Source organism: Marmota monax, unplaced genomic scaffold (genome assembly GCF_021218885.2).
Source record: "Marmota monax isolate L192 unplaced genomic scaffold, Marmota_monax_Labrador192_F-V1.1 WCK01_AAM20220418_F8-fsc00132, whole genome shotgun sequence".
NCBI classification, from domain to species: Eukaryota; Metazoa; Chordata; class Mammalia; order Rodentia; family Sciuridae; genus Marmota; species Marmota monax.
This window is the reverse complement of record NW_026695199.1, coordinates 1,251,067-1,277,696: the sequence shown is the minus strand read 5'-3', so window position 1 is coordinate 1,277,696 and position 26,630 is coordinate 1,251,067. Positions and strand designations below refer to the sequence as shown.

At 34.9% G+C, this 26,630-nt stretch overlaps 1 pseudogene; it reads left to right on the top strand.

Moving 5' to 3' along the window:
- Positions 1 to 1,139: 1,139 nt before the first annotated feature.
- Positions 1,140 to 26,630, top strand: part of LOC124082242 (COMM domain-containing protein 1-like) — a 126,838-nt pseudogene continuing 101,347 nt past the window's right edge.

Below are 26,630 nucleotides of genomic sequence, written 5' to 3'. Positions count from 1 at the left end.
AATGGTGATGACAGTGACACAACAGTGAGGATGTACCTAACGCCATTGAACTTGATATTTAAAAGTGACTAAAATAATAAGCTTTATGTCATGTATATTTTACCACAATAAAATCAAATCCATTTATGTTCAAAATCAGCCTAAATTGAGCCTGTATAATAAAGTCACTACAATCATTCCATTCCAAGGTCTAAGACTATTCACAGACTCAGAGTCCCTGATATAAAGAATAGATACAAATCTTGGGGGGAAAAATCACATATATACCTTGGCTGCACATCTTTCTTCTACACAGTCATCTATGGGGTAGATGACCTCTAGACTACAACTAATGCTAATTCCTGGAAACCAGACTTCCACTGAAGTCTTCCTACTACTCAGAACTCCTGGATACTCATGGAGCTCAGGTGATGATTGGGATTTACCTAACTCTGTAGTACTGTGGAACTTTTGGCACCAGATTTTTCATATATAGTTAGAATAATTATACTCAGAAAATGACAGAATCTCTAATTTTTTCCCTGATGTTGGGAGTGAAATTTTTATAGTAGAAATGAATATTGAAAGGCTTTGGAGTTCCCTTATTTATTAAAACAATAAGTGAAATACAAAATAACATTCCTTGTGATATTGCACATATTATTGCCACCTGCAAAAAATTGAAAATGTAAGAGCAGCGATTCCCATTGCACCCTCATTTTACTTTCCTTTCCAGTGTATGCTAAAGGCAGATGGGACTTGGAAGAAGAGAATGTATTAATGTTCATTATACCAGGTGGTGTCTTCCATTGCAGCTGCTGCTCCAGATGTGGTCTCTTTATTGAAGTAAATCAATATAGTCCCTGATACTTGCTTTTCAGATATTGTAATTACTGATAAATTTTGTGTGATATACCATTAGATTAATGGCCCCTAATAAATCATTCTTTGTCTATTCTGTCATCTACATCTTCATTCATTTATTCTAGGCTTGGTAATGTGACATTCTTAGACCAATGGAATATAATACAAATGACCCACAAGTACTAAAGAATGCTGTGTATTGTGACTTGCCCTCTCTTGATTGTTGCTTTGGGAAACCAATAACAATGCAAAAAAAAAAAAAAAAAAAAAAAATCTCTGGCTAACCTGTTGGAAGCATGGGGCCAAGACAAAATCCAGTATCAACTTCTGGCACCTTCTTCAACTATTCAACCAAGATCCACCTACCAGATTACTACAGCCAAGTGAGTTCAACCAAGACCTACAGGAAACTGCAAAGTTTAGTCAAACTAAGATAATTAACATACATAATTGTGAACCATTAATCCCAAATGTCTTGGGGGTAGTTTGTCATTACAAAATAAGAAGAAACTAACACAGAAATCGATGTATTCCATGTGGTGTTTGCTTTGATACTAGGCAGCAAGTATGAATGAGAAGAATCACAAAAATTTCAGTGAAGGATGGGAATGCCACAAATAATTAATAGAAGCTGCAAACATGGTGAACACCAATATATCTAAAATGTCAATTGGCTTGTGTTTGATGAGTACTACAAAGTGCAGGGAAAAAAGAGAAGTGGTAAACAGAGAACTACTAATTTTGTAAATTGGAGTTCCAAAAGCAGAGTGAAACTTGTTTTATTCTAAGGTTCAAAGAGATTGAAGTTCATATAGAGCAAAGCATTTAAAAATTTTCAAAGAAATATCAGAAATATCTGAGCCATAATTAGGAGAAATCTCATACAATTAGAATTAACACAGAAATGGCAAGAAATGTTGGAATCAAACAACAAAGAAGTTCAGTTTAAATTGGGTAAATAAATAAAAATAAGGATATCTTTAAAGTTACTAACTTAAAACTTTTTTCCAGAAGGCCAGATAATTAATAAAGTGTTGATTTATATAAAATGTTAAAAAGGCTTACTAATCCACTGACTAATATAGAAAAATATATAGATAAATATTTTCCTAATGCTTTACACCTTTTAAAAGATAAATGACTTGGTTGGGATTGTGGCTCAGTATTAGAGAGCTTGGCTAGCAAATGTGAGGCACCAGGTCCGACCCAGCACCACATAAAAATCTGAGTAAACAAAAATAAAGGTATTATGTGCATATAAAAAATATGTTTTTTAAAAAGATAAATGGCTAACAAAAATATATATACAATGTTTCATGAGATTTATGATGTAAATTGAAATGATATATATGACAATGGCACAAATAGTCAGAGGGAATATCAACATGTACCACTGTAAGTTTCTCTCACTATACATAAAGTGGTATAATATTTGGCAGTAGACTTACATAATATACACTATAAATATTAAATAAATACAGCATATATATATATATATATATATATATATATATATATATATATATATATATAATAGACATCAATAAAAAAATGACCAGAAAAGAGTGATTGGGGACAGGATAATATAAAGAACAAATAGAAAGAAAATAACAAAATGATAAATTTATACCCAAATTTATGGATCACAACACCAATGTTAATGTTCTAAGCACTGTAATTTTAAAAAGTTTGTGAAATACAAATGTACTTCAAGATACAACAATTAGGCTTTTTCTAAAAGCCTGGGTTTAAACATATGTAAACACAGAGTTTAAAAGTAAAGGAAAAATTCAACTTCTAGTAAGGATGGGATTATAAGAAATGAATTTATGTCCCCTCATGAAACTGGTAAGGCACTGGGGGAAATAGATGAAATTATGTTGGTTAAAAATTGGATAACAGAAGAATAATGCCTAACACATAGGTAACAGTGCAGGTGAGCTCCATGATTAGAGCCAGGTTACTTCCTAGAGAACACTCCAATCACTGTCCAGAGAGGGGATTACAGGTAAGACTCAATTTTTCTGATTTGAGAATATGGAGCTAGCTAGCATTCCAGGGCGGACAGTATGGAAAAACATCACAAAATAGTGTCAGAGAGCAGAGAGCTGCATGAGAGAAGACTCCAGAGATCTATGGATGGTTTCTTTTGAATACTCATTTGAGTATCTATAACCATATAATGGTGAGAAAACTATTCATACTTCAGAAAAGAACCACCTGACAGGATGATCACGAATACTACTTGGAGCTCAGATAGGGTCAAGAATAGGACTCCTGTGTTTGTTGGATTTTGTGTAACTGTGGCCAAAAGATCTGACAAGAACAATTTAGAGGAGAAAAAGTTTATTTGGGCTCACGTTTATAGTCCATGATCATTGTACTCCATACTTCTGGGCCCAAGGTGAGACAGAAAGAAACGGAAAAAGAAAGCAGCTCTGACCATGACATCTAGAAAGCAGAAAGAGAGAGTTCCCCTTACAAGGGGAATGTGTGTGTGTATATATATATATATACACACACACACACATACACACACACACATATCCCAAGGGCATGCCTTCAGTGATCTGCTTCCTCCAGCCATACCTCACCTGCCTACAGGTACCACCTAATTAGTGATTAATCCATATCAGTGGATTAATGCACTAATTAGGTGATAGTTCTCATAATATAATCATTTCATCTCTGAGCATTCTTATATTGAAAGGTTTTTAAAATCATTTGAGAAACTAGCAGAAAAGTTTTAGATTTTGATGAATCTATAAAACTATTGTGCTAGACAATTCTGGCTTATTTGAAAAATAAACTAGATGGCTTATAAATAAGAGAAACTTGCTTCTCAAAGTTCTTAAACCTCAAAGTCCAAGACCTGAATAAGACCCTCTTCTAGTTGCAAAATTATGACTTCCGTTGGATTTTTATAGTGCACTATCCTTTTAATGTGTCCCTCAAAGTTCATGTGTAAGAAAATCAACTCTCAAAGCAACAACTCTTTTAAGATATGATTAGGTCATGAAGGTTCTGTCCTCCTAGATTAAGGCCATTTTTTGCTGGAGTGTGTTTGTGATAAAAGGATAAGCCCAATCCCCTCCCTACCTCTTTTTCTTTTCTTGTTCATTGTCAAGGGAAACAAGTTTGAAAGAGGACAGAGTTAGTGAACTCACACTTTTCAATTTCAAAACTTACTATAAAGTTAGAATAATCTAAATATTGTATAATGGCATAACTATATATGTATCAACAAATGAAATTGGATAGAGTGTCTAGGAATAAACCAAAACATCTAAGGCCAATTGATTTTTGACAAGGGAGCCAAGACCAATCAGTCAGAAGATAGATTTTTTCACTAGATAATGCTAGATCAATTGGACAGACACACTTAAACAATGTGGTTGGACTTCACTCAATACAAAATTTGACTTAAAATAAGATTAGTAATATAAATATAAGAGCTAAAACTATAAAACTATTAGAAGAAAATATTGAAGTATATTTTTCCCCTTCAGATTTGATAAAGATTTTCAGATTTTACAACAGAAGCTTAAATAATGAAAGAAAAAAGTAGATAAATCAAAATTTACCAAAATAAAAAGAAAAAAATATATAAATCACCAAGAACCATAGAAAAGGATATTCAACATCATTAGTTATAAAAGAAATGTAACTCAAACCACATTAAATTATCACTTCACAACTCTAGGATGCCTATAATAAAAGCAAAATTAAAATAATAAATGTTGGAGAGGATATAAAGAAATGGGAACCCTCCTACTTTGCTGATGAAATGTAAAATGGTACAGGCATGGAGAAAATCATATTAGTTGTTAAAAAGAATTGCTATATGTATTCATCAATTACACTTCCAGGTAATTACATGGGAGAAATGAAAACATAAGTCTGCATAGTAACTTGTATATACTAATGTTTATATCAGCATTATCCATAATAACTAAAATTTAAATCAATTCATATATCCTTCATAGAAAAATGAGACAACAAATTGTGGAATAAAAATAAAATGGAATTTTATTCAGTCTTAAAAAGGAATGACATACTGATACATGCTACAATTTTAATGAACTACAAAAATACTATGCTAAGTGCTAGAAGCCAAGGTACCAAAGATCACGTATTGTATGATTCCTTTTATATTAACTATTTAGAATAGGCAAGTCAGAGAGACAGAAAGCAGATAAGCTTCTAGGTGATGAGGAAGAGATGTGGGGAATGATTGTTTAATTTGATACTAAGTATACTTTTGGGATGACAGAAAATTTTGAAACTACAGTGAAGCAGTTATTTTATAACATTGTGAATGCACTGACATTATATTCTCTAAAGCAGTTAATTTTATGCTATGTATTTTTGTTCTAAGTTGAAAAAAAACTTTGTAGAAAGAAAAAATATTCATAAATTATAGTTATTAAAACATGATAAAGGAATAGTAATAGTTTTATAACAATAAATTATGCCATTGATGAACTAAAATTTAGAAAGACACAAATTATCAAAACTTTTAAAGCTAAAACAATTGTGGTTTTTATGCTAAGTTACTGCATTTTTAGTAAAAAAAATATAGGTATAACCAATACTTAAAACCTGGATAGTTTCACTGATGAATTTCTTCATGTATTTAAGAAAAATATATACTAATTTTATACTTTAGTACACAAAATAGTAGAGAAGGAAAAACTTCTGAATGGAGTTGTGTAACAGACCCATTGCCATAATATCAGAGTCAAATGAGTGTTATAAGTAAATAAAATTGATAGATCTCATGAACACAGATATCAAAATTCCAAACACAAGTATTCTTAAGCAAATCCACTAATTCATAGAATTTTGGAATACAAGTTGACCACAGGAACTTTTGGTTGGTTTATACTTGAAAAAAAATAAATTGCCATATCAATAATCAAATGCTGAAAAATAATCTATTTATATCAAATGTATGAAGAAAAATGTGTTTGACTAAAATCAATACCAATTTAAGATAAATTCATTCAGGAAAAGAGCAAAAGAAATTTTTTATTTCCTTTATATAGTAATGTCCACACATGTAAAACAAAAAATTCTAAAATGAACAAAAACACCTATGGCTAATTTTCTATTTAATTGTGAAAAACTCAGTAGTTTCTTCTTAAGATTGAAAAAAGGGCAAATATGTCTCCTTTCACAAATTTTATGGAACATTTTACATTAGGTCTTTCCAAGTGCAATATGGTAGGGAGTAAAATAACATGTATTCATGTTGTAAAGAAAAATGTTTAAGTAGTTTTATTCTCAAATGACAAGATTTTTTTTCTTTCTGCACTAGGGTTGTAAACCAGGGCCTCATACCTGCTAGGTAAATTTTCTAACTCTGACCTACACCTACATACCTTGCCCAACGTGATGTTTTTCTAAAAAATCTCAAGTGACATTTATGAAAAATGAATTAATTTTTCAAGGTCTAAGAATATGTAGTCAATACACAAAGTCAATCATATTTTCTATAGCAACATCAAATAAAATCAATTGGAAATTAAAGTAAAAATTAAAATTAATATCACAGTAGCATAAAGTACATGAAGTGATTATTTATTTATGTTAATTATATATTTTCAAAATTATTACACTGAAAACCATAAAACACTGTAGAGAAAAAATACCATTGAATTCATTAGGTGAAGTAATGTGGAGTGATGTGACGTATTTATGAAAATAAACACTCAAAATCGCCCCCAATTTCTTCCATTTTTAATACAATTTCTTCATTATTTTGTCTGATTGATGCATGCCATCTCCCACCAATTGATGAAATGTATCCTAAGATGATTAAAAAAATTCCTCTAGTGTGAAGGGTTTCTAAGCACATAAAAATTTCTATGGGGGAGTTCTATGATCTGTCAAATCTATCACAAAATATGTGGTTCTGTAACAAAAGGACATTTCGTTAACATCCTTACAGACTAATTTTATATTTACATAATATAAAGCTAAATATATTTATAGCTCCCTCTCTATGTGTGTGTGTGTATACACACACACACATAGAATATTTGATGCATTTAAAAATATTCAATTAAAAATATTTGTATATGAAAAATTGAGAACTTACATTACCAAATCACATGATTTGCTAAATATCTTCTATAATATGGCACTACCATAAACATAGGCTTATAGATTATGGAACACATTAATATTTAAGAGAAGGATATGCAAACTATACATTAATTTTTAATAAAGTTTCCAAGATAATTCAATAAGGAAGTGATAATTACCTTTTCTTGAACAGAAAATAGGCTGAGGGACTTGCTTCTAATAAACAAATTATGACAAAGGCAATGAAATGTGACTTCCAAGATTAGGTTATAAAAGACTTTAACTTTTCTTGTTATTTGAGTCCTTCTGTGTTGGCTTTGATAAGTAAAGCTGTCATATTGTGAGCTGCCACACAGAGAGACCCACTTGACACATTATTAAGAATGTACTCTGGCCAACAATCAGTAAAAAACAGATGCCCTCAGAGGAAACCTTGAGCCACTGTATTCTAACAACAACAACAATAACAATGAGATAAGAGATCTTGAGAGGAGATTGAACTCTTCAGATGAATTTCCTCCTTAGGCTGACATCTTGAGTGACATCTTGAAAGATCATAAAATCTTTGTGTGGTAATTTTATCATATTTATTATCTTGGATTTGGCATATTGCCATTTATTATTCATTTTGAGGTATTTCTGGTTTTATCATGATGAGCAATATTTTATTGAAACCTGAATATTTGCATTGGAGGATTATGAATATAATTTAACTTTGGATATTTATCTGGCTTTTTCTGATGGTATTCTGATAGGGGAAGGATGATGCCACCTCATTATTGCCAGTTGGTTGAAGTACAAATTTCCCATGGGTCATCACTGACACTTGAAGTGGTGACAAGCCCCCTCCTTCCCTTATTGTTTTCACTGACAGTATAGTGCAGATGAAGTCTACTAGGTTTGCTTTATAGTTTGCACTGACAGTGAGTGGAAAGGATATCTGCTCATGGCCATTAGGGTAAAATTCTATCTCTTTATTGACCAACAAAATATGACTTTGTGGACACAAAATATACTGAATGATATAAACTGAGATTCAAATGCTCCATACATCTTACCAAAGCATCAAGCCTAAAAACTTTGTAATAAAGAAATAGCTTCAAAATGACACCTTAAAATTCTGTATCCAATATGTATACACAAGATCATAGTGAACTGACTCTCTGTCAGAAATGTATTTTAAATTCAAATAAACAAAAAACAATGTCCACTCGATTGCTCTGGAGTATGAACAAAGGCAATTAGATTTTGATTGTCAGCTGCCACTTAATAAGAAAAGTCTAACTTTTAAAAACATTTTTTGTTGCTATCTCTGAGGGAAAACCACACCTAGCTCTGGAGAATCTTTGCACTTTGGTAGAAAGAAAATTCAGAATCTTCATTATATGAAGACATTGAAGACAAGAGTTCAGTACAATTTCAGCCAAACCCATGGAGGGAAGAAAAAGGAAATGCCCACATTCTAAATACAAAATGCATAAATATCTGGATGATACCAGAAATATGGATAGAGTCCAAACAACTAAATTGTGATGAAGATACTTAAATCAGTTTTCACCTGCTGACCAACAAGTGAAGTTTAAAATTTGAGTATATCTATTTTCTGTTAAACATCCAATATACTTAGAATTATAACAGAATTTTTAGTGTCCAAATTCATTCCCAATGCATTCCCAATGTCCAAATGAAATGCAAACTATTAACATATGAAGAACTTAGGAAATATGATTAATTCTCTAGAATAAAAGATAAGTAACACTGAAATGATGCAGATATTGATGTCACTAGAAAAGGGGCTTTAGCCTATCTATATTAGTTATGCCAATTAGTATACAGAAAATATTTTTGTAATGAATGAAAAGATGTAATATCCGTAGTGTTAGAAGCATGAAGAAATAAACACCTGAAAATTCTCTCTATGTATGTATATATATATATATATATATATATATATATATATATATATATTTATTTACATATGTAAATATATCTAGGCCTTGTTCATGAACATTACTGTATTTACACTAAAGATTTATGTAAATGGAATTGCTTGATACAATTTATAATCTTCTCACTTTCTAATTTAATATTTTATTTATTAATTCTAATTTAGAATTTTGTAATGGTTATGAGAACTATATAATTAGTTATGGATCCTTATGAAAAATAAACAGTAATAAAAAGATATAGGGATGTCTTCAATAATTACAGAATATTTACATATATGCAGTCTATATATATAGTGTATATCTATATATAGTATAAGAATGTGTATGCGCATAGTTACATAAAACTCTTAATGATAATTTGCAACATAAACTATATTTAATAAATATTGCATACAAAATATATATTTTTATGCTGTATATAAATATTTAAACTATATATATATACATATATAGTGTATAAAATATATATTTATACTCATAGTTGAGTCTGGGGAAGAAAAGAACATTGCAACCACATAACATTCACATTTAAATGAGGCCCATGTTGCAGATGCTAGGGTTAGGAGGGCACACCAATCAACACAGCTGCCATGTTTTACTCTAATTTCCATCCCTGTTGCTCTTTTATAAGGAGTCCACATGCTGTAAGAAAGAAATAGATGATTTCAGATCTTTTAATTATTATCATGATGTTATTAATTTAGACCAAGATAATAATAAGATGGTGTCTGTGAAGAAAGACTTCATTATGGAATTAATTGCTTTGATTAGGGTCAACACTAGAGAAAAGATTTGCATAGCATTTAAGAAACAATTACTTTGATGGCTATTTAGGAGCCAAAGACATGCAAATTTAAAGATAACATTTTACAATTTCCCCTTTTGCATTCAGATGCTAAGTTCTCTGATAAACTCCACTTGTTCAACAGAAAATTAAAATCACTGAATTGAAGATCTGGATAATGATGTATTATTGATGTATTCTGTAAATGTTCAAATTATTCTTGGCTTCAATTTTGCATTTATTTCATAGAAACAAAAAATAGCATTACAAAGTCAATTTTAATCTTAGTGTTGATGTTGTGGTTGTTTTCCCTTAATAGATGTCGATAGAAGTAGATTATAGTTATCTTTATGAATTTACTGGTACTCTTTGTATTTTCATAGTTCTTAACTTGATGGCCCATATGGAATAAGGAATTTCTCTCTGTGTTTCACACCTGCTTTCAATTCATTGACTAAAAATGCAACTTAATTATTTTGTTTTTGCTGTTACTCAGTATTTTTATTCCATTTTCCCCTTTAATACAATTTAAACTTAATTTGAGAGAAAGCATATCTCTGATATAACAATATATCATTCATGAGGAAAGACAAACTGTCAGTGAATCTGGCATCTGTGAGTAATTTATTTTTTTTTCTCTTTCTCATTTATTCTCTTAGTTGATTTTTATTGCAATGTCCCTTTAAATACATGGTAGGACCAAACTCAAGGTGTCATATGTGGGACTCTGACCCAAGAAAGAGAATTGGAGTTCAGCAGGTGGAAGAAGATATAAGACACAGGATAGAAGACATGCTTTATTCAGTGTTGGCCACAGCTACCAGCCAGCCCCCAGCTTCAGCTTCAGGCCCCAGCCAGTTCCCTATTGCCCATTTCCATAAGTCCTTTTTATATGCAATCTCAACAAAGAAGGCACACTGCCAACAGTTTATTACATGGCAGGCAGGGACTCATGCTCTCAAGTTAATGTCTAAGACATTGAATCAACGCTGAATCACAGTGTTTCTGGTCTTGACCAATGATAACATCCCTAGTTCCCAGTCCTGGCTGCACACTTAAAGCATAACACAGCCTACCATAAGTCTCAGCAAGAGAGCCTAACTTCAGCCATGTTTGGGTTGGCCCCCAAAAAGAGTTTGACTGAACCCTTTTTTTTCTGGGGAGGGGAGGAGTTTACTGGAGATTGAACTCAGGGGGACTCACCACTGAACCACATCTCTAGCCCTATTTTGCATTTTATTCAGAGATAAGGTCTTACTGAGTTGCTTATCACCTCACCATTGCTGAGGGTGGCTTTGAACTGGAGACCCTCCTGCCTCAGCCTCCAGAGCCCAGCTGTGACCGAACTCTTGAAATTTAACAGGAATCATAAGGATATAAATGGCAAGGCACTTGATTCAAGTTGAATATTAAAAAACTAAAAATAAGTTTCTGATTATTAAAATTTTATTCTGTACTGGAACATGACCATTAATAAGAGAAACAAATGTTCCCCTTAAAAGCATACATACTAAAAAAATACTAATAATTTCCTGTATTTGTCCTTTATATGTTTGTATGTTTAGATCTTTTAAGCATCTTATATGAGATAAAAGGGAAAAAAAGAAAATTTTGGGAAAAAAAATGTCATATCCAAAGTTTATATTTTATTTAGCAATGATAAATTATATCTAGATATGCTACTATTCTTGATTTCTTTCATAGTTTGTTTCATGGCTAAATGAGACCCAGTAATTTCACCATGAATTTTTATCAAAGTTTTTACAATATAGACTCTATAAATTCTTTCTGAGCATGGTGACATAGTGACATGATGGTAATCCTGGCAACTTTGGAGGCTGAGGCAAGAAGATTACCAGGCCAGGCTCAGCAACTTATTGAGGCCCTAAGCAACTTAGTAAGACTCTTTCTCAAAATAAAAAGTAAAATAAAATAAAAAGATCTGGGGATGTAGCTCAGTGGAAAAGCACCCCGGTTCTATATAACCCCTCCAAAAAAATCCATAAAACCTTAAGTAAAAATATAACTGAAGTAAAAATATCTCTATAGAGGAACATTTTTAAACTAGATCTTTTTTTTTTAAGGAATAGTGAAACAGTGAGATGAAATATGAGCTGAGGGTGGGAAGGAAAACAAAATTTAAGGTATTCCTGGATCACATATTGAAACTGGAATTTGTAAAGGGATGTCTAACCCAATCTTTTTTCTCCATGCAAAGTAACTGAAAATGAACCCTATAAACAGCTGGGAGTTTCAAAATGAGCTTGAAGAAAGAGGCCAGAAAGTCTAGAGTTGATCATGTTCAATGACTTTCTTCCAAGCATATTACCTATAGAAATTCACACCCTATTCAACACATAAGAATTGAGTAATAAGATTACTGATGAGAAATATGAGCTTAAAACATAAAACTTTCATTGCAACTGAAAGTGCAACTATGAGCACAAATGATCAGAAACAACCAGAATATACTGATTCTTAAAGGGTTCATTTACCTGACACAGAATATGATATTAAGAAGAGCATAAGCTGAGTATTATCAATAAATAACCAAACAGATTTAAAATATAATTAAATATAATTTTTAGAATAAGAATTTTTATTGAATATTAACACAGTACCTGTGCTGAAGTAAATACTAGAAATAATTGATAAGAGAATTAAAATAGTAGGGAACAAACCTAAGGATATTACATATTATGACCTAGAAAGATTAGGCAAAAAGATGGAAAATAGGAAACAGATATAAAGCATTATGAAAAACAGAATGAAAAAGATTTAGGTCTATCACATAATTCTAATTAAATACTGAAAAAGTGGTTATAGAGACAAGGGAGCAGAAAATTTTAAGACAGTCGGTGATTTACGTAAAATTGAAAAAATATAAACTTTAAAAGTATGGAAGCACAATCACCACTGAGAAACATGTATACAAACAAATCGGCAAATAGTTACATGACAGTAATACTGTACAGCACCAACATTGAAGAGATGAACTTTAAAAGAACTATGAGAGAAAATACAGATCATTCAAGAAAGAAAAATAATTAGTTTGAAACTAGAACACAAGAATAATACTTTCAAAATATTAGAAGAAGAAAAATGCACAGTGGAACTTAATAAATGGTTTCAAACTGAAACAGGGAAATAAAATCTGAAAATTTATTTAAAGGAGATCATTTATGAAAATATATTTATGAAAACACAATTCATCAAGAAGTATTAAGGTATCAGTAAGAGTGTGAATAAAGAATTTACAAGATAAGAAGAGGAAGATGGCAGCGAGGGGAGTGCATTGCCCCCGTGGGCTGCTTCACTGTGTGGGAGTATGACAAGTCAGGACGGCTAAAGGCTATCTTGTTAGGAATTTCCAGCAATAGTGGGGTGCTCCCGAACCTGGAGGAAGGATTTCCATCGCACGAGGATCGGCTACGGGGATTCAAACGCGAGAGGTTTGTCGCACGGAGGGTAACACTGCTTATTCAGCAAATCGCCCCGCGACTAGAGTCTGCAGCGCACGCTGGGAAACGAGGAGATAGCGACGCAGGGATACAGCGCTGCAGTTTCTGCCAGCTATGCAAGCACCGAACTCAGAGCTGAAATCTGGGTTCGAGACGGGGGAAGGAAGCGGTCCATCTCGGTTCTCCACACCAGTCAGACCACAGAGGAGGCCAGCGGCCACCATGTTGGAAAGCTGACGTCACCATCCCTGTTTTCGACTGACTGCAGCTCATTCAGCCATAGAACAGGTAATTTCAGGCTTCCATTCGCCTGTGGCTTGCAGACAGATTGCTCGGGCTCAGTGCCTGAGTGCTTCTTAGTGCCTGCTCTTATCAGAGTGAGCACCGAGCGCGGGGCGGCCGAGTTCCGGCCCCCGGAACCGCCCTGGCCCAGGGCTGGGGAGCCTGCGGAGGCTGCTTCTTGGAGTCTGCTCTTATCAGAGCATACACCGAGCACGGAGCGGCCGAGTTCCGGCTCCCGGAACTGCCCTGGCCCAGGGCTAGGAGCCCACGGAAACTGCTTCTTGGTCCAGGTCCTGCTGAGGGACGGTCAGGACTCACCCATTGCTTTGGTTGCCCGGCAAGGGGAACGAAATGCTGCCATTCGCATAGGATACCCACATGGCAGAGATCTGATGTCATCAGAAAGCCGCGGAGGAGAGAACTTCGTCAATACCAGCGGCAACAGAAACAGTTGGTCTCCTGGTAGGGGAGGTGAGGCACAGACACCCAAGTCTCTCTCGATTTGTCGTCGAGCCAGAGGGGAGGAGCCGGGCCGCTGCCAGCGCCCTGAGCAGGCCCAGCGGCTCGCCGGCGTGGTGACCGCGTGACCCCAATTAGAGAGGGGGCGGAGAGGAGCCGCCACCCACGCCCGCAAGGTGGGCAGACCCGCGACCCAGTGGTACACAGGCGTGGTAGGAAGGGCAGGGCAGAGCCACCGACCGCACTTGCAAGGTAAGCAGACCTGTGACAGACTGGCGGGTCAGGCCTAGCGGCCTGCCAGCGTGGTACACACGTCACCCCAACTGGAGTAGGGGCAGAGCAGATCCTTCGCCCATGCCCGGATCAGGCCCTGCCAGTGTTGTGGTCACGTGACCCCAATTGGAGTGGGGGCGGAGCAAAACCGCCACCCGTGCCTGCAGGGTGAGCAGACCTGTGACCAACCTGCAGATCAGGCAGAGTGGTCCGCAAGCGTGGTAGGAGGGGCAGGGCAGAGGCGCCGCCCGCGCCTGCAAGGTAGGCAGACCTGCGACAGACCAGCAGATCAGGCCCAGGAGCCTGCCAGCGTGGTAGCAGAGTCGCCGCCAGTGCCAGGAACAGGCCCAGCGACCTGCCGGCGGGGTAGTCATGACACCCCAATTGGAGTAGGGGCAGAGCAGAGCCACCACCCGTGCCCGAAAGGTGGGCAGATCTGCGACCGACCAGCGGGACAAGCCCAGTGGCCTGCTGGTACGACAGACACGTCACCCCATTTGGAGTAGGGGCAGAGTAGAGCTGCCGCCCGCGCCTGCAGGGTAGGCAAACCTGCAACCGACCGGCGTATCAGGCCCGGTGGCCTGCCGGCGTGGTACACTCGTCACCCCAATTGGAGTAGGTGCAGAACAGAGCCGCCGCCAGCACCCAGAACGGGCCCAGTGACCTGCCGGTGTGGTAGTCACGACACCCCAATTGGAATAAGGAGAGAGCAGAGCCGCTGCCCGCGCCTGCAGGAAAGAAACGCAAGCAGTATGAAAAGACAAGGAAAGAAAGGACCACAAGCAATGCAGGTCAACGCAACTTTAGAAGAGGTAACAGCTGCAGCAGATGGAATGTCAGATAAAGAATTCAGGATATACATGCTTCAGATGATCTGGAGTATCAAGGAAGACTTTAGACACCAAAATCAGACAATGAAAGATCACTTCGACAATGAATTACGCAAACAAATCCAGGAAGCAAAGGATCAACTTTACAGGGAGATAGAGGTTATAAAAAACAAACAAACAGAAATCCTAGAAATGCAGGAAGCAATAAACCAACTTAAAAACTCAATGGAGAATACTACCAGCAGAGTAGAACACTTAGAAGATAGAACATCAGACAATGAAGACAAAGTATTTCAACTGGAAAAGAACATAGACAGCTCAGCAAGACTGTTAAGAAACCATGAGCAGAATACCCAAGAAATATGGGATAACATTAAGAGACCAAACTTAAGAGTCATTGGGATACAGGAAGGTACAGAGCTCCAAACCAAAGGAATGAGCAAATATTCAATGAAATAATACGAGAAAACTTCCCAGACTTGAAGAATGAGACAGAATCCCAAATCCTAGAATCATACAGGACGCCGAATGTGCAAAATCATAAGAGATCCACACCTAGACACATTATAATGAAGATGCCCAACATACAGAATAAGGAGAGAATTTTAAAAGCTACAAGAGAAAGGAAGCAGATTACATTTAGGGGTAAGCCAATCAGGATAACAGCTGATCTTGCAACACAGACTCTGAAAGCTAGAAGATCCTGGAATAACATATTTCAAACACTGAAAGAAAATGGGTTCCAACCAAGAATTGTGTATCCAGCGAAATTAAGCTTCAGGATGGAAGATGAAATTAAAACCTTCCACGATAAACAAAAGTTTAAAGAATTCGCAGCTAGAAAACCATCTCTTCAAAACATCCTCACCAAAACATTACAGGAAGAGGAAATGGAAAGTAACAATGAAAACCAACAGTGGGAGGTAGGAGAGTAAAGGGGGGGAAAATAATCAAAGAGGAAAACAAACCATGTTTAGTAACAGAAATAAACAAATATGGCTGGAAGAACAACCCATATCTCAATAATAACCCTAAATGTCAATGGCTTAAACTCACCAATTAAGAGACACAGGCTAGTAGAATGGATCACAAAACAAGACCCAACAATATGCTGCCTACAGGAGACGCATTTGATAGGAAAAGACATACATAGGCTGAAGGTGAAAGGTTGGGAAAAATCATATCACTCATATGGACTTCGGAAACAAGCAGGAGTGTCCAAACTCATATCAAATACAATAGATTTCAAGCCAAAGTTAATCAAAAGGGATAAAGAGGGACACTACATACTGCTCAAGGGAACCATACACCAACAAGACATAACAATCATAAATATTTATGCCCCAAACAATGGTGCAGCTATGTTCCTCAAACAAACTCTTCTCAAGTTCAAGAGTCTAATAGACCACAATACAATAATCATGGGAGACTTCAACACACCTCTCTCGCCACTGGACAGATCTTGCAAACAAAAGTTGAATAAGGAAACTATAGAACTCAATAACACAATTAATAACCTAGACTTAATTGACATATATAGAATATACCACCCAACATCAAGCAGTTACACTTTTTTCTCAGCAGTACATGGATCCTTCTCAAAAATAGATCATATATTATGTCACAGGGAAACTCTTAGACAATATAAAGGAGTAGAGATAATACCATGCATCTTATCTGATCATAATGGAATGAAACTGAAAATCAATGATAAAAGAAGGAAGGAAAAAGCATACATCACTTGGAGAATGAACAATAGGTTACTGAATGATCAATGGGTTATAGAAGACATCAAGGAGGAAATTAAAAAATTCTTAGAGATAAATGAAAACACAGACACAACATATCGGAATCTATGGGACACAATGAAAGCAGTTCTAAGAGGAAAATTCATTGCTTGGAGTTCATTCCTTAAAAAAAGAAAAAACCAACAAATAAATGATCTCACACTTCATCTCAAAATCCTTGAAAGAGAAGAGCAAAACCACAGCAAAAGAAGTAGAAGGCAAGAAATAATTAAAATCAGAGCTGAAATTAATGAAATCGAAACAAAAGAAACAATTGAAAAATTGACAAAACTAAAAGTTGGTTCTTTGACAAAATAAACAAAATCGACAGACCGTTAGCCATGCTAACGAACAGAAGAAGAGAGAGAACTCAAATTACTAGCATAAGGGATGAAAAAGGCAATATCACAACAGACACTTAAGAAATACAGAAGATAATCAAAAACTATTTTGAATCCTTATACTCCAATAAATTAGAAGATAGTGAAGGCATAGATAAATTTCTTAAGTCATATGATCTGCCCAGATTGAGTCAGGAGGATGTAGACAACCTAAACAGACCAATATCAATTGAGGAAATAGAAGAAACCATCAAAAGACTACCAACTAAGAAAAGCCCAGGACCGGATGGGTATACAGCAGAGTTTTACAAAACCTTTAAAGAAGAACTAATACCAATACTTTTCAAGCTACTTCAGGAAATAGAAAAAGAGGGAGAACTTCCAAATTCATTCTATGAGGCCAACATCACGCTGATACCTAAACCAGACAAGACACTTCAAAGAAAGAAAACTACAGACCAATATCTCTAATGAACCTAGATGCAAAAATCCTCAATAAAATTCTGGCAAATCAGATACAAAAACATATCAAAAAAATTGTGCACCATGATCAAGTAGGATTCATCCCTGGGATGCAAGACTGGTTCAATATACGGAAATCAATAAATGTTATTCACCACATCAATAGACTTAAAAATAAGAACCATATGATCATCTCGATATATGCGGAAAAAGCATTCGACAAAGTACAGCATCCCTTTATGTTCAAAACTCTAGAAAAACTAGGGATAACAGGAACATACCTCAATATTGTAAAAGCAATCTATGCTAAGCCTCAGGCTAGCAGCATTCTGAATGGAGAGAAACTGAAGGCATTCCCTCTAAAATCTGGAACAAGACAGGGATGCCCTCTCTCTCCACTTCTGTTCAACATAGTTCTCGAAACACTGGCCAGAGCAATTAGACAGACGAAAGAAATTAAAGGCATAAAAATAGGAAAAGAAGAACTTAAATTATCACTTTTTGCAGATGATATGATTCTATACCTAGCAGACCCAAAAGGCTCTACAAAGAAAATATTAGAGCTAATAAATGAATTCAGCAAAGTGGCAGGCTATAAAATCAACACTGATAAATCAAAGGCATTCCTGTATATCAGCGACAAATCCTCTGAAGTGGAAATGAGGACAATATCTTGAAATGAAAAATATCTTCAAAAAAAAATAAAATACTTGGGAATCAACCTAACAAAAGAGGTGAAAGGCTTATACAGTGAAAACTACAGAACCCTAAAGAGAGAAACATAAAAAGATCTTAGAAGATGGAAAAATATACCCTGTTCATGGATAGGCAGAACTAACATCATCAAAATGGTGATATTACCCAAAGTTCTCTATAGGTTTAATGCAATGCCAATCAAAATCCCAATGGCATTTCTTGTAGAAATAGAGAAAGCAATCATGAAATTCATATGGAAAAATAAAAGACCCAGAATAGCAAAAACAATGCTAAGCAGGAAGTGTGAATCAGGCGGTATAGCGATACCAGACTTCAAACTATACTACAGAGCAATAGTAACAAAAACAGCATGGTACTGGTACCAAAACTGGCGGGTGGACCAATGGTACAGAATAGAGGACACAGAAACCAATCCACAAAAGTACAACTATCTTATATTTGATAAAGGGGCTAAAAGCATGCAATGGAGGAAGGATAGCATCTTCAACAAATGGTGCTGGGAAAACTGGAAATCCATATGCAACAAAATGAAACTGAATCCCTTTCTCTCGCCATGCACAAAAGTGAATTCAAAATGGATCAAGGAGCTTGATATCAAATCAGAGACACGGTGTCTGATAGAAGAAAAAGTTGGCTACGATCTACATACTGTGGGGTCGGGCTCCAAATTCCTCAATAGGACACCCATAGCACAAGAGTTAATAACTAGAATCAACAAATGGGACTTACTCAAACTAAAAAGTTTTTTCTCAGCAAAAGAAACAATAAGAGAGGTAAATAGGGAGCCTACATCCTGGGAACAAATCTTTACTCCTCACACTTCAGATAGAGCCCTAATATCCAGAGTATACAAAGAACTCAAAAAATTAGACAATAAGAGAACAAACAACCCAATCAACAAATGGGCCAAGGACCTGAACAGACACTTCTCAGAGGAGGACATACAGTCAATCTACAAGTACATGAAAAAATGCTCACCATCTCTAGCACTCAGAGAAATCAAATCAAAACCACCCTAAGATACCATCTCACTCCAGTAAGATTGGCAGCCATTAGGAAGTCAAACAACAACAAGTGCTGGCGAGGATGTGGGGAAAAGGGTACACTTGTACATTGCTGGTGGGACTGCAAATTGGTGCGGCCAATTTGGAAAGCAGTATGGAGATTTCTTGGAAAGCTGGGAATGGAGCCACCATTTGACCCAGCTATTCCCCTTCTTGGTCTATTCCCTAAAGACCTAAAAAGAGCATGCTACAGGGACACTGCTACATCGATGTTCATAGCAGCACAATTCACAATAGCAAGACTGTGGAACCAACCTAGATGCCCTTCAATAGACGAATGGATAAAAAAATGTGGCATTTATATACAATGGAGTATTACTCTGCATTAAAAAATGACAAAATCATTGAATTTGCAGGGAAATGGATGGCATTAGAGCAGATTATGCTAAGTGAAGCTAGCCAATCCCTAAAAAACAAATGCCAAATGTCTTCTTTGATATAAGGAGAGTAACTAAGATCAGAGTAGGGACAAAGAGCATGAGAAGAAGATTAACATTTAACAGGGATGAGAGGTGGGAGGGAAAGGGAGAGAGAAGGTAAATTGCTTGGAAATGGAAGGAGACCCTCAGGGTTATACAGTGGAGGGGGTAGAGAGAGAGGAGGGGAGGGGAGGGGAGATGTGGGGAGGGGGGATGTTGGAGGATGGGAAAGGCAGCGGAGCACAACAGACACTAGTATGGCAATATGTAAATCAATGGATGTGTAAGTGATGTGATTCTGCAATCTGTGTATGGGGTGAAGGTGGGAGTTCATAACCCACTTGAATCAAAGTGTGGAATATGATATGTCAAGAAATTTGTAATGTTTTGAACAACCAACAATAAAAAATTAAAAAAAAAGAATTTACAAGTGTTTTTTTTTTTTTTTTTTTTTTTTTTTTTTTTTTAAAAATCCTTGGCTAAATAAAGTGACAACATCCATGATAATAACAATTACAATAATGCCAAACTTGGAAGAAAAATTTCAAAATTACTGTAGTAGAACTCTGTATAGTCCGAATTTTCCATAGAAACAGATATAAATAGCTAGATAGCTAGATAGCTAGATAGCTAGATATGTATATATATGTATATGTATATGTGTATATATATATATATATATATATATATACATGCACACACACATATATATTTGTTTTTTTCTCAGTGTTTAGCTTTCGTATTTTGAAAGTTTTATTGATTTAGATTATTAGTCATTAAGTATTTTAATTGAATCTGACAAGGTATATTGCTATACATGAGTATGATCTACTTATGTTTCTTATTAAAATACGAAAATCATACTGATTTCTCGTGTGTGTGTGTGTGTGTGTGTGTGTGTGTGTGGCTCCTATTGGTTAATCTACTATATATGTCAAAGGAATCTGTTGCAATTTAATGTCTCACATCATTATGATTGTTGAGAAGCCCATGATCTGCCACATGCAAGCTAATGACCTAGATAGGCCTGTGGTGTAGTTTGAATGTCTGAGAGCTAGAAGTCCATGGTGTAGATTACAGTTAAGTCTAAAGGTGTGAAAACCACTGGTGGCAAAGAGAGGAGAAAGTAATGTTCCAGCTCAGTCAGGAAAGGAAAGCCTTCCTTAGCCCTTCTGTTATGTTCATTTTTATATCCAATGCCAGACTGGATGATGCCACCTGCATTCATGAGGGTGATCTTTACTCATTCTACTGATTCAGGAACGAAGAACTTCCTAAAACATTGTAACAGACACACAGAGAAATAATATTTTATCAGATAACTGGACATCCTGTGTCAAATTGACATGTAAAATTAGCCATTAGCACTTCAGAGGTAAGTGATTTGGGAGGAGGTGGAAAGGAGTTAAAATATTCTCAATAGAATCTCAGGAAGGTATGATCAGTCAATACAGCCTCCCACCAAAATGTGTCATGCCTCCTTGCAGCCACAGCTAAGAGTACAGCTTCTTCCTAAACTGATGCTGAGCGTGAACATTTTATTTGTTTTGCATGATGTTGAAACAGATTTTGGAAAAGCACTTATGTATCAGCTTTCCTTCTCCAACTTAAAGGTACTTATCCACCATAAACTTATCATTTATCCTCTAAAGCTTCTTGCATTTTCTCACATACAAGCTTTTGGGGGATACTTCACATCCAATCATAAAAAAATGTATATAAACCAAATCTTTTCATTAAGTCATATTTCTTACCAAATTAACTTCCATACAAGGTTTCTAGGTTCTTATACTCTTCATAATATAGAATTATATTTCAATTCACTGGGCTAAATTTCACAGGCTATGCACAGTAGTAGAGTGAGCCTGTGTGTGTGTCTGTGTGTGTGTGTGGTGTTTCTGGGAGAGAGAGAGAGAGTATAAAAGGAATTAGTTTGAAATATATGTATATGTATGCTGTATATACATATATTTACATACATACACATATATTTACATATATGTATATGTGTGTGTGTGTGTGTGTGTACCAGAAGGAATTAGAACACTGCTGATAGGTGTTAGGATTAACATTTTTAGAAATAGCCTGTGGTCATAGCTGTTTCTTATGATTTTCATTTGTTATTGTATTAAAGTTTTGGGCACTGTTTCAAGCTCTTAGTCAATATTTCAATTATTCTGAATTCTGAGTCTATAATTTCATTCTTCTCTCCCAAAGAATCTTGAGTCCTCACTGGTACTTCCCATATTTGGTTGAAGTATTATTCTATTAATTTAATTGCTGGGCATGTAGGTATGAAGAGAGGCAACATGAGTTGTCCTTGCTTTGACTTCTGCATTTTCTTATCATTATTTTTAATATTAGGAACATTAGTTTGGGCTATTCTAGTTGAATGTAACATTGCAGGAAAGTTTTTACTTGCAGATATTGAAATATTTCTATCAGACTAGACTTATGCAAATAAAAACAGTACTAAAAGTGAAATAGTAAGTGGAATTATGAGATATTCAATCCAAATTTTCATTATTTGGTTTATGGTCCTTTGGGGAAATGTAGAGAAAGTGTCATTCTATAATCTACTATTGTTATTACATGGTCTTTCTTCTCATTGACATCTGTATGTGGAAGGACCACAGATGTTTAAAATGTAAAATAAAATCTAGTACTACTTATCATATCTGAACTTGTTAGTGTTGTACAGATTATATAATGTTGCTCATGTGGCATTCCAGGCTTTTTCATAGCTATGGATTTTGTGATATGTGGAATTCTGATCCTCATTACTCTGAAACTAGCCCAATTTTCTCTTATGTCAACTAGACCCAGTTTGTCTTTAATCATTAAATTTTCTTTTTTGCTTCTGACACTCTGGAAAAAGATGTGACATAGTATAGTGGTGAAAAGGACTTATTCTAGATTCAGACAAGAAGGATTTAAATTATGTCTCCATAAATGAATTGCTAGTTAAACAGGATCCCTGATGCCTCTGTGATTCAGTTTTGTCATTTGTTAATTGGAATAATAATTTCTTACACTTTATGGGCTACTGATATGATTGTGTTAGTATGTGCAGAAGAGGGTCTGTCACTATTATTGTTTCAAGTGTCATATATCATTCTACCTTTTATCCCCATTGAAATAACTGATCTTTTTATCCACATCCCTGTCTAAAAAGGAATGATTTCTAAAAACACTCTGTAACAATATGAGGACACTCTTTTCCTAATTTATACTTCAAAATTTTAAAATGCAAAGTGTCTTTTGAAACCTCTAAGAAGACATAATGAAGGAGAAATTGGAGGAGACAGATTATAACATATAAATGTTATACAATTTTTATTTCTCAGTGTCTTTGATTTCATTTCATTTCATGAAAAGACAATGAAAGCTAATGTAGACATTTTAAAAAGTAAATTATTATTATTTTTTTCCAAAGTAAAACCCTAGCTAAAAGCACATGGTATGACAAGAAGCTCTTATGAATGAACCTTGGATGGTTTGAATAACTTTGACTCAAATTTAGCCTCCTCAGTATCCCAATTCTGATTATCTGTGTTCCATTCTTTTGCAGGAAGTCAACTGACTTTCATGTAAGATACCTCGTGAGTTTTATTTAACCTGTCTCTTAAACTCTTGTATGTATTAGACTAAAATGTGGTTTTTAATAAAGCGGATGGAGTGATGCACTGTGTCAGCCTAGTGAAATAAAGACTACTGTTCACTTTAATGTCCTCCAAAGTGTATCACATCATTCTACCGCTGTGGTTACCACACTGCCTCTCACCAGCCAAGGTTGAACTGCTTCACAGATTCCCACAGCCCATTCAGGCCACTCTCAATGCCCCTGCTGAGTTGAGGTTCTGACACTGGGATGGAGAATCCTGAAGTTTTCAATAATTAGAGAGCCAACAAATTTCACAGTACTGCCAGGATAGCTCACATTCTGCCATGAAATGATCAGGGAAAGGTACGCACTGTTTGGGGTATATTTTCATAGGAGTCCTGCAGAGTGCAGTAAGAAGGCTATCTTAGTTAACTCAAATGGTTATTCCTTCCATCAAGCTATTTCCTGGTCCTGGATCAAGTAACAGATATACTGTCTGAAACTATTTCTTTACTTTAATTTTTAGGCCTTTTAGCTACCCACATCTCATATCTGAGATGAATTTTCTCCAAATCAAAATTGTTCCCAAATTGTCATTTCAACTTCATAACCCAGTTCCATCTTTTTTTCTGCCAGCCTTAATACTATTTCCTAATATATTATTTTATATGAATGATATTTATGATTATAGGTTTTTGTTTTTCTTTCTGTTTTCTGTGCTCTCCAATATAAATCACTGAATTTAATAGATAATTGTGATAGTAGAAGTGGAGTCTTGCTCTCTGTGACAGATTTTTCTTAATTTCATCTTTATCATAATTCAATTATCCTGAAACACACCTTTTGTTTGGGAGTAAAATTCACATTTGCATCTTTTGATTTGTTGTTATTCTAGTTCACAAGTAGTTTAGAAATATCCTTGTTCTGGCTAATTTCTAAGGATTTTATCTTCCAAAGTAATTGTATGTTCTAGGTTTCATGCTGCAATACTTTATTAGTTTCTTCTGCTATTATAATATCTGATTAAAATCTCTGTTTCAATAAGAGTCTACAGTTTTATTAAATATTTCAATGATTACATGATTTATCTGCTAAAAGTATTCATTAGCTCTTATAGCCATAGGATATTATCTGAACCACTTAACATACCTGAGCTACTACATTCAGTATCCCAAAGGTGGGGACTAGCAAAGATTCAATAGCTCGTGGAACTGAAGTATTATAGAAGAGTCCAAGCCTATGGAGGGGAGTGTTATAATTTAGTGCAATCTCATCAACTCTTCCTATTATCAGTACTCATATCTCTGAAACAATGCTGCATGCCAGGTCTTCAGGAGAAGAAACAATTCCCAATCAATAGTTTACCCATAAAGATAGAAGCTTTTAGTGAGACCTTTAAATGTGTATGTCAGGATGTGGGTATCAGGATTTGGTATGATTAGTCTAGGCAGTAGAAGATCAAAAAGAAAAGATGAAAACGAAAAATATACTTTTTTTAAGTGATGAGCTAATTGGTGAAAGTGGAATATTAAACATGTAGATAAAGGGCCCTGGGTTAAGCTAGCCTGGGAAAGATAATCCCAGACAAAAGGGGCTATCCTCAAGTTTGATGAACTTTACCTCTTTTGGAAAGATAGTAGTAGGCATGGGGCAAGGATTACCCATAATATATCACTATATACTTTTATTCATTAGTAACAAACATTCTAAAAATTAAAGTGTTTTTAAAACTAGAATTATATTTTTGGTTGATATACTTTATATTTTAAGTTAACTAATGGAGAATAATTATTTTTAAGATTTAGGGTTCATTTTCTTCCACCATATGAAGGCCACAATAAATTAGTCAATATATTTAAATTAATGATGAAATTAAGATATTCAAATTGTTATTTAGTTTTTCAAGGGATTATATTATTAAGCTATATTTCACATAGACACTATTGAATTTCACAGTTGATAATTCATTTCCATGATATTTAAATACTTTAAAATAAATTCAAATTTAGCAGTATATTTCTCCTATTAATTCTACTTGGAAGAATTATCTTAAAAAAACACTAAACCACCATAGGCCAAGAGAATGCTTACTTGTTTCGTGGGGCTCTGGTTGATATAGTTCACTAATTTTCTTTCAAAATGAGAATGAGGGTGAACACAGCAAGATAGGTCTCTGCTTGAGTACTACCACACAGCATCACAGGTTTTTTCATCATTCAATTTAGATTGGTCTTCTGTAGCTTGAAGAAGAAAAGCCAGCAGCAGTTCCCATAAACAGATCCATTCCAGGTGGTTATCAGGTCCAATCACAGCTTCACAGTTAGGTATAGCTCAACTTACCTAAGAAATTGGAAAATAATGTTAAGAATACATCAGTGGGTGTTTAGCTTAGAGAAGAAAATTGGTTGCAATGGAAAATTATTGTCATATGTGAAGCTACTTATTATGCAGATGTTAATTATTGGACTTCAAGTCCCTTTAGGCACTACCATGAAACAGTATTTTAAAGCCAACAGGATAAATTAAAAAAAGTATTATGAGAATAATTTCAGATAGTGCTCAATTAAAATAATATATTTTTAAAAGTTTATTTAAAACTATTATTTTAAAATCCTATAGCTAGCACAATGTTCACTAAACTAAAGTTTATTTGCAACAAATTCTGAGAGGGAGATTGATACATACAAGTTACTCTAGCAGTTTTTCTGTATAATAAGAGTTTGGTAGTCTTACTTGCTGGGTAGACAGAGAAAAAGAAAACGTAAATTTCATAAGTTGTTTGCCTATTACATGAGGCATTTTCTCCATTTGAAATCAACTGATCAGTATATTCGGGTATACAAACAGAGTTAAACCAAAATATGTCTATCCTCTGCTGTTAATATCAAAACAAAAACACAGAGAAGAAACACTAAAAAGCTTAAGAAAAAAAAGTTCTAAAACTAAGAAAAATATTTGATATTTCTCTTCTTATTAAGTTCAATGCACTTGAACTTAATTAATATTATATAAACGTTACTGAAGTTTTTTTTTAAATATTTTTTTGAAAAATGTATGTAAACAAGCTATTTAGTACATCATATTCAGATATATGCATATCACAAAATTTTGCACTGTTATAAACTGCTTTTTCTGGATAATCACTAACACTCTGTAGAGTCATATGTTTTTAAGGAGAATGATAAGCTGCAGGAATTCTCTTCAATTCTGGTGGTATAATTCTTAGGTTTATTTATAGCTGTAGTTTGAAGTTAAATAACTGAGA